We start from the raw sequence: 9,413 nt of genomic DNA, 5'->3' as shown, positions 1-9,413 counted from the left end.
AGGTGTGAGGTGTCGGTCTGCACCTAGTGGGGGATGTCTCCCAGTTACGCTACTCAAGGGTCAGGGACCCACTTGAGCAGGCAGTCTGTCCATTCTCAGATCTCAACCTGGTCTTGAGGTTTTTAAAAGCTCCCCAAGTGATTCTAATACGCAACCAAAGGTGCAAACCACTCATAGATAATGAATACAAAGCAGCAATAGTCTTAGAAGGCCAGGTTGAGAATGGAACTAAGCCACCACCACTGTCTGGGCCTTTGCAAACTCCTGTCCCAAGGGTACAGTTGTTGGTGTTAAATTTCCTACCCAAGGCTAGAGGTCAGCTGTGGAAGTCTTGCCTCTTTGAGGCACTGGTTTCCTTCCAAAGGAGGGTCCAGGAAGAAGGTCAATGCTCAATCCAAAAAACCCCTGCTGTCTGCAAGGGTGGAATTTCTGACTTCATCACGCATGTGTGAGGGGACACTTGGAAACAAGAGATCACATGCTTCTCATGACATACACTGAATATAAAATCCAAATGCCAGACACATTTAAGAGAATCCTATAGGCCTCGGGAGACGTACCACATGGGACTAATGAGAGCTTTACTTTGAGACTTGAGTCTGTCTTCCAAATTTCCCAGCTTCTCATGCCCATCACAGCTCTGGGTTTTGCATATTTGCTATTGACCTTGAGCAAGTCATTTTCTCTCTAAGTTGTATTGTGATTCTTGCCTCAGAGTGGCATCATAATCCAGCTATCTTGAATTGCTATGGCATCAGGGCCTCACAACCTCTGTAGCCACAGTCAACTAGTATGTAGTGACAAGCCCCAGAAGCAACTAAGCTGTAGCCAGGCAAGAAGCAAAGCAAATTTTGGACCAAGTAGGAGCTCATACTTTCTCCAACCAGCACGGAGTCAATCGTTGTCCAGTGAGCTATGATAAGCACAATGACCATTACTCAGACAGTGAGCCATTTGTTGGCTTTTAAGTAGCTCTTTCACAATGTAGGCTTTCTGCTGGGGAAAGAGTAAAAGGAAGATAGTGTAAAGCACAAAGAACTGCAAAGCCTAGAGTCTTCATGGACCACTCTTCTGGTGCCACTAGATGGGGATACCTTGCAGGAACCCCAAAGATCCATTGCTGCTCTCTGAGGAGGAGTTAGAGTCAAACAGGCTCCTAAACCCTTTGCACATCTGGTTTCTCTTGAGAATGTGAGGCATCATTGTGGTAGGTCATTTTGTGTCACTATAAAAGAATACCTGGGACTGGGTAATTTACAAAGAAAACAGGTTTAATGCACTCCCGTTTCTGGAGACTGTATGAGAAGCATGGTACCAACATCTGCTTGGCTTCTAGTGAGGCCTCAGGAAGCTCAAAATCATGGTGGAAGGCAGCAGGGAGCCAGCACGTGACATGGTGAGAGTGGGCACAAGAAGTGGTGAGGGGAGGTGCCATGCTCTTTTAAACAATCAGATCTCTCATGAACTACCAGAGCGAGAACTCACTTATCACCAGGGGTATGGTGCTAAACCATTTATGAGGTATCCGCCCCTGTGATCCAATCACCTCCCGCCAGGCCCCACTTCCAACATTGGAGATCACATTTCAACCTGAGATTTGGAGGGAATACACATCCACATCATATTTTTAGGGGTAACTTTGTGTAGTTCATTTCACTTCTCTGGGGCTCTAGGACCAAATACACACCCTACTCACAGAACATGAGCCACTTATTGTTATTTTTCTTTTTTCTTTCCTTTTTTTTTTTTTTTGTAGCTCTTTCATTGAAGACTTTCTGGTGTTAAATTCCTCCTGGAGGTTAGAGACTAGCTTTGGAACCATAACTTGACCACTGCAGGTGGTGATCATGTGATGTAGCCAGATTTGAGGTTGGAATCTCAGAGGGAAGTCAGTGACAGCCATTTTCCGCCCCAACACTCCAAGATTCTATTTTTTAGCCTCTGCGTCCTTGGATAACAAAGTTCTCAACAGAGTGCAAGGCCTCCCTTTCTTTAAAGGTCAGAAGGGGGTTTGAGGAAGGAGACCTTCCCCGACTAGGCCAGATTTGCTGCGCGGTGAAGAACACTAAGCATCCGGCTGGCTTGGAGCTCTCCACGGTCCTGAAGGGTACTGGCTTGGGTTCTCCGTGCCCGAGGCCAGCTCCTCCTCCCCGGCCCACCTCTTCTCTTGAAGGTGACTCCTCAGCTGCAGGTTCTGGAGGGCAGGATCCAGGTCTGGGGCAACCTTGCCACGTCACCCTGGAAAACATCTATAAACCTATGTTTAATCAGTTTAAACCTAGTTACTCCCTGCCCCCAGTGCTTTTATGACTTATTGAACAAATATTTTCCAGGTAGGTCTGGACCTTTTTGGCTTTTTATTCTTCTATTGTATTTGTCCTTCAAGTAACACCTTCTCCTCTTCTCATCTCCTCCTTCTCTTCTCCCTCTTGCCTCTCTCTCTCTCCCTCTTTTTAACTTTTTTCTTCTCTTCTCAGATTGAGTGTCTCCTTCCAGGGGTAGAAAGAAACATTCTAATTATCTTCTGCAAAAATGATTCTCATAGACCTCACTGTATTCACATTCTGAATTTGAACTTGAATAATCCTGAAGTTCTCCATTCTAGAAAAACCTTATTTCTCCATAAGCTGCCATGTTGTTAGAAAACTGTCTCGCCCTTTGGGGATGAAAGCTTGACTGAAATGTATTGACCCCATTTCCTACAATTGACCCCATAGTCCACCCTATGGGGTGGCAAAGTGGAGGATCTTTGGTGCAACATCCACTCATTCAACAAATATGCACAGAGCCTCTTTTATGTGCCGGGCACTGCTCTCCACACAAGAAATGTAGCCGTGAACAAGACAGACACAAATCCCCGCTCTCAGGGAGCAGCCACGCTCATGCAGGAGATGGGAGTGTATGCTGTGACACAGAAGAAAGCCTTCCCACTGTATGATGAAACAGAGAAATTGTGTATCTAAGAAGTGAATGCGAGAGAGCTCTAGAAAAAGCACACATCCTTCCTCAGAACCCAAGAATAAAATATTCCCAAACATCCAAACCAATCTCAAAGTGTGCCGGTGTTGGCTGCAGTTTTGGATTTATTTCCATCCTGATGCATGGGACCAAGGCTGGGAGCCTCCTCACTGGGGGAAGTCAGTGGAAGTGACAGGCCACAGGAGAAAACAAGGGGAAAATGTTCCTCCTCTGAAATCTTTTACTTGTTCCAGGTGTCAGAGCACTGGGGAGACAGGGGGAAGCTCAAAGAGGGAGAACGTTTGTGGCCAGTGGAGCTTTCAAGGGGTGAACTTTGAGCCTAATCACAGCTTTGCCTGAAGGGGCACCAGCTCTTCCTCTCCAATTCACAATTTGCCCAAAGCCTCTGACTGCTTAATGTGTCTAAACAGGGTTTCAGAGATTCCATGCTCACACTCACGGCTGTCCCCTGAGCACCCTCCCAGGCCCTGTGTGTGCAGCTGTGAAACGGTGCCAGCCTCTGGGAGGGCCATCAGCCAATAGAGGTTGAGACCCACATATTTTAAACCAGAAATCTCAATTCTGGGCATTTATCCTAAAATAATTTAAAATAGAAAAAAATGCTTTTATGGAGAGGGGGAAGCACATTAGAACTGTAAAAGACCAGAAATAATATAAATGCCAACTAGTAGGGCTAAGTGGGTTATGGCATATTAATTTTGTGGAATATTAAGTGTATCATTAAAATAATAAGCATAATGCCCAGTAGATTATAAATGTCAGAAATCCCAGAAATCAGCTGCTTCTCTTAGAAATGAGGAAACTGACTTCCAGAGAGGAGAAGTGGCTTATCTGAGATTTTGATCAAGCCAGGAACTAGGCAAGAACTGACTAGGCAAGAACTGGCCCTGAAGGTTGCCTTTAAGTGTAGCTCTCTTCCCAACATTCCAGGACCTCCAAAGGGGGCAGCTCATGCATCACTTGGAAAGTGAGTGTGCATTTTGGGGGAACGTAAGTGGAACATCAAGTGCCATGAATTCAGGGGCATTCAGTGCCTCGGAAGGACCTCGTGAGAATGGAAGTGCATCGCCAAGGTCTTTCTGTCCCGATGGCTCCCGTGGGAGGGTCTCAGTGGTCTGGAGCTCCTGGGTCCTCAAGGCATTCAGACACTCACTGAGCTGACTGATCTTCACAAGGAGCCACAGGCATGAGGAGGTTCAGACCAGAGCCTTTGGCAGGTAACAGCCGGTCTCCATCTAGCGTTTAATCACATTGTTTTTGTTTTTATTTTATTTTTATAGTTACACTCAAATTTTGGCTAGTCACATGGATTTCCCACTTCTGGTAGTATTATAAGGTTTAAAGTTAAAAAATAACTTTATCTGGCTGGGCTCAGTGGCTCATGCCTGTAAATCTCAGCACTTTGGGAGGATCACTTGAGCCTAGGAATTCAAGAACAGCCTGGGCAACATGGCAAAACCCCATCTACACACAAACAACAATTAGCTGGCAGTGGTGGCGCACACCTGTAGTCCCAGCTACTCGGGAGCAGGAGAATTGCTTGAGCCCAGGAGATTGAGGCTGCAGTGAGCTGTGATTGCACCACTGCACTCCAGCCTGGGCAACAGAGTGAGACCCTGTCAATAATAATAATAATAATAATAATAATAATAATTGCATCTAAATTAAAAAGTGAGTTATTTTAAAGAAAGAATATGGAGTTGAAGAGTGTAAAGAGGGTGGGAGAGGTGGCAAAAGTTGGGAAGTGGAACCAGAATGAAAGAAATTCCAAAATTCCAAAATACTGCCTTGAGCCACCTTGCATCTAGAACATCACCATGTACAGGGAATGATTAGGCGAGGAAGAGGACCTCAAAATTTATGTGCACATAGATGGCGTTTATGTAAAAAACAAAAAAAAAGCCATGTGTAGTTATTATGGATGGTGATGGGATCATGGAAGGCTTTTCATTTTTGCATGACTCCATGAGGTTGTTTGTGGTAATTCTGCAAAATGTGACTTGGTGTTGAGAGGAAAAACGAAGACAATAAGTTCAATAGGCAAGGAAAGGTTTTTGTTTCGTTTTGTTTTAAACAACAGAGACTTTGGACATGATGGAAGGATGAGGGGAAGATTTGGTAGCGAGGTGGACATTTATTCATTCATGCATCCATTCAGTCATTCTATAATATATGTTTATTATATACCTTGTGCCAGGAATTGCGACAGGTGCTGGACATACAGCAGTGAGCCAAAACAGATGACACCCCTGGTTTCATGGGGTTTGCACTTGAGAAACAGCCAAGTGTGATTGGGTTGGGTGAGTCAGAGGGAACAGTAGGGGAAGAATCAGAGAGGTAGCAGGTCAGGATCATGTGGGTCCTTATAGGACAGAGTAAGGACTCTGGCTTTTTTTCTGAGTGAAATGGAGGTCCACCAGAGGGTTTGGAACAGACATGTGTCAATATCTGACTGGCATTCTATGCAGACCCTTGTGTTGAGAAGAGACACCAGGAGGGCAAGAGAGACCAGTGAGGAGGCAATTGCGATAGTCTTGACTGCAGATCCCAGTGGCTCAGACCAAGGTGGTAGTTGTTGAATACAAACACTAAATGAATAAGAAAGGAGATGGTAATTCATGGAGAATCAAGAGACTGCAGAAGGCAGGAGCGAATGAGATCAAGAGAACAGAGGTGAGGAAGAGGGGTGTTAGCCTGAACAGGGAGATAGAGTGTTATCCCCTGGGGAGAAAGGAAATGCAGACCACTGAGGAACAGAGACACAAGGAGGAGGAGGTGAGGGAACATGAGGATGGTGGGGTAAGACTTTGGGCACCCCCAGGAACCAGGACGCAGAGTTTCCTGTGCATAATGGCAAGGGAGGAGAGATCCATAGGTGGAAGGAAAATGAGGACTTTCTGTCCTCCCTACTATATGGCGAGCTCCACGAAGGTGAGTTCTTGTGTGCCGGGGTCACCTCTGTCTACTGGACCCTAGTGCAGGGCCTGGCTTACAGTGGGCACTCAGGTAATTCTATAATTAGTGAGTGGATGACAAGAATAAGAGAATGGATGTGTAGTTGGATAGGTGCAAGGATGGATGAAAGAAAGAACGGATGGATGGAAAGGAGAGGAGATGAATAGAAGGATGGAAGGTCATAGCCTAGAACATCAGTCTATCGCAACTCCTGGGCTATAATTCAAAGTTTCCCCCACCCAACTTTACTGACATATAATTGACAATTAAAATTGTACATATTTAAGGGGTACAATGTGATGATTTGATATATGTATATATTGTGAAATAACCACCACAGTCAAGCTAATGTTTGCACATTTCAAGTATACAATCCACATTGTTATCTACAGTCACATTGTTGCTGCACATTAGATCTCCAGAACTTATTCATCCTGCATAACTGAAACTTTATACCCTTTGACTGACATCTCCCCCCTTTTCCCCTCCCCTTACTGCCTAGGAACTACTGTTCTAATCTCTGCTTCTGTGAGTTTGACTACTTCAGATTCCATGTATAAATGAGAGCATGCAGCATTTGTTTTTCTGCCACACTAAGTGAAAGAAAGCAAAGTTACTTTTAAATGAAGGAAGGAACAAAGAGTGAAAGTGTTCTGAATAGTGCATTGGGGGATAACAGATTTTTGGGGGATAATTGACAGGTCAGATGTTCCTTGGAGGAACGGAATGAGAGCGGAAGGAGTTGGTATTCTGAAGGGATGTCTTAATTGAGCTGCCCATCCTGGCAAATGCAGTTCTTGATTCAATATGGGGTTGGGAAAATTGCACTGTTCTTGGAGTTAGGGAGTCTGGGCTCACACGAAGCTGTTTTTCTTCTTCTGCAGGTCCAGAGGGAAGAGCTCAGTCCCTGGCGAAACAGACTGAAAAGACAGGTTGTCAGGCACCCAGCCAAGCTGAGTTGTGCTTCATACTTAAGAAGACGAAATGTTTTCAACAGAAATGGAGTCATACAGCACACACTCTTTCTCTCCCTTTCAATACCCTCCACCAATTTACAGGCATGGAAACTAAGACCCAAAGAGAGGAAGTGACTTATCAAATTGGAATGGGCAACAGGGTCGTAGAAAGCTGTTTAGAGGTGATGACACTTGGGTTGAGCCTGGGAGGGAGATCAGGTGTTAACGAATGAAGGAGAGGGTAATCCTCTAAGCAGAGGGAGTAGCAAGAATGCAGGCATGAAAATGTGGGGCTCTTCAAGCAGTTCTAGATACACAGGAATGAGACTTGGAAAAAGGGTGGAGAGGCGAGCTGAACCAAGTCACAGATGACCTGGCATGCTGAGCTAAGGAATTTGGACTTGCTCCTATAAACAGTAGAAAGTCCCTGAAGAATTTGGAGCCAATCATATTTTAGGAAGTAAAGTATAAGAAAAAAAGGTAAAATATAAGCCAAGAGCATGGACTCTGGAGCCAGACTGTCTGGGTTGCTCACATCCTGCCTCTGACACCCATTAGCTGTGTGATTTTGGGTCAGTTACTTCACCTCTCTGGGCCTCAGTTCCCCATCTGTAAATGATACTGTCTTCATAAAGGTTTTTGTAAAGATTGTAGATGCTATGTAAGTGCTAAGAATCATGCCTGGCACCTACTCAGTACCCTGTGTTTCTGTGCTAGCAGTTGTCATGTTGTTACTGTTGCCATCATCATTACCATTAGTTCCATTTTTTAAAGATTCTTCTTAGTAGCCAATGTTTTTTACTGGATGGAAGCAGAGTCAGACTGCAAGTAGAAAGCCCAGGTGGGAGTTACTGCAGTAATTCAGGCAGTAAGCTATGTCCTGCGGGCCAAATCTGGCCCATTGCCTGTTTTTGTAAATAAAGATTTATTAGAACATAGCCACACCCATTCAATTACATACTGGCTACTATCACTTTCACACTACAGCAGCAGTAGTTGCAACAGAGACTGTATGGCCCTCAAAGCTAAAAGTGTTCACCATCCGGCTCTTTACAGAAAAAGGTTTGCTGACCCCAGAGGTCAGAGGAAAGTTCAGCTTTGGGGCAGGAGATACTGGAGACACCTTTTGCCTTTCTCCAGCAATTTTAGGAAGGGACTACCTACCCTCTCTAGGTCCATGATCCACCTGGCTCTGCATTTGCCAGTATAGTGATCCAGGTGCGTAAGATGTTGAGATTCTCCCAGCTCAATTTCCCCTCCGATTACTTTGTACTGCCTTATTGTTCTTTTTCAAATTAATTCTTGCATCTTCAAATCTATAAAGGAAAACAATATTGAGAGCAGCCTGTGACCTTTCTGGCAGCTTTCAATTTCTTTCCTCTTCATTTTTAGCTTTTATTACCCCTAGGATAGCATCTAATTATTTCTTGAATAATCACGTCTCCTGGGCTCAGAGGAAATTTGAGAAGTGTGCTCCCTATTATGTCTTCCAAATTAGTTTCTCTTCCATTTCGGTGCACTTTCCTTTGTCTTTTCATTCTTGGTTCAGCCAAAAATAGTATCTCAAATTGAGTGCTAAATTCTTCGGTATTTCGTTCACTTCAATTAACTTTCCTCAAGACTCTCTTTGGTTTTTATAAATGAGGTCTTTAGTCCTCAGGATCTTGGTCCTAGGCCACTGTGCTGCCTTTTCATGCCAGCCCAGTCTGGATCCCCTCCAGCCCCCTCTCTTGTCCTGATCCTTTGTATGGGTGTTATTGGTGGTGTGAGGGCACAGGGAAGGGTAACAGGTGTAGAAAGTGGTAGTGAATCTGGTGATCTGGATTCTGTAACTTGTAAGCTAAAAGATGTTGGGAAAGTTGACTTTAGTTTTTCTCATCTATCAAATGCGGGGAGATGCCCATCGACAGAGGAGCTCATCAATGAGAGACATCCATGTGTTAATAATGAGGGCTGGGGGCAGGTGGAGAGTCAGCCACCCATGATCAAAGCCACTCTTGAATTCTGGAAGTCTGATGCCTGAGATCTCAGCACTAGTTTACTTCACAGGAATGATTCAGAAAGTAATTGATAATAATTTGTGATGATCATAATAAGATCACCTGTATAGCAAAATACTTTTCCAGTTTACAGATTGCCTTCACACCCATTATGTTATTTCACAGCCCCCTGAAGCCCTGTGGGTAGACTAAGCCAAAGCATCAATCCCATTTTACAGATGAGGAAACTGAAGCACAGAGAGGTGAAGTGACTTGCCTGAGGTCACACAGCTAACCTGGGGCAGAGTCACTTAAAACACCAAATCTCATCTTTTCTCATGGCACATGCTCTCCTTCCTTTATTAGTGCTTTTCTATGGTGACCAAGTGGAGAGTGCTGTCTCCTGCATGGTTCTTTTGCTGCATGTGTAATATTCCAACAGTGCAAAAGCCAGGATTGGCCCAGCCTGAACTAGGAGTCTGGTTACCACTTCAGTGGCATGAGCCCCACCTGACACGTGGGTCCAATGTCCCTCATGTCAGGC

The 9,413-nt window shown here is 44.7% G+C and overlaps 1 long non-coding RNA gene across 1 annotated transcript; it reads left to right on the top strand.

The window, feature by feature from the left end:
• Positions 1 to 805: 805 nt before the first annotated feature.
• Positions 806 to 3,019, top strand: LOC139361787 (uncharacterized). The gene is made up of 3 exons (XR_011619421.1): positions 806 to 1,396; positions 1,757 to 2,333; positions 2,478 to 3,019. It is a non-coding gene; the product is annotated as an uncharacterized lncRNA (long non-coding RNA).
• The last annotated feature ends 6,394 nt before the right edge of the window (positions 3,020 to 9,413 follow it).

The sequence above is a fragment of the Macaca nemestrina genome, chromosome 2 (assembly GCF_043159975.1).
Source record: "Macaca nemestrina isolate mMacNem1 chromosome 2, mMacNem.hap1, whole genome shotgun sequence".
Lineage (NCBI taxonomy): Eukaryota > Metazoa > Chordata > Mammalia > Primates > Cercopithecidae > Macaca > Macaca nemestrina.
This window is presented reverse-complemented; position numbering and strand designations above follow the sequence as displayed.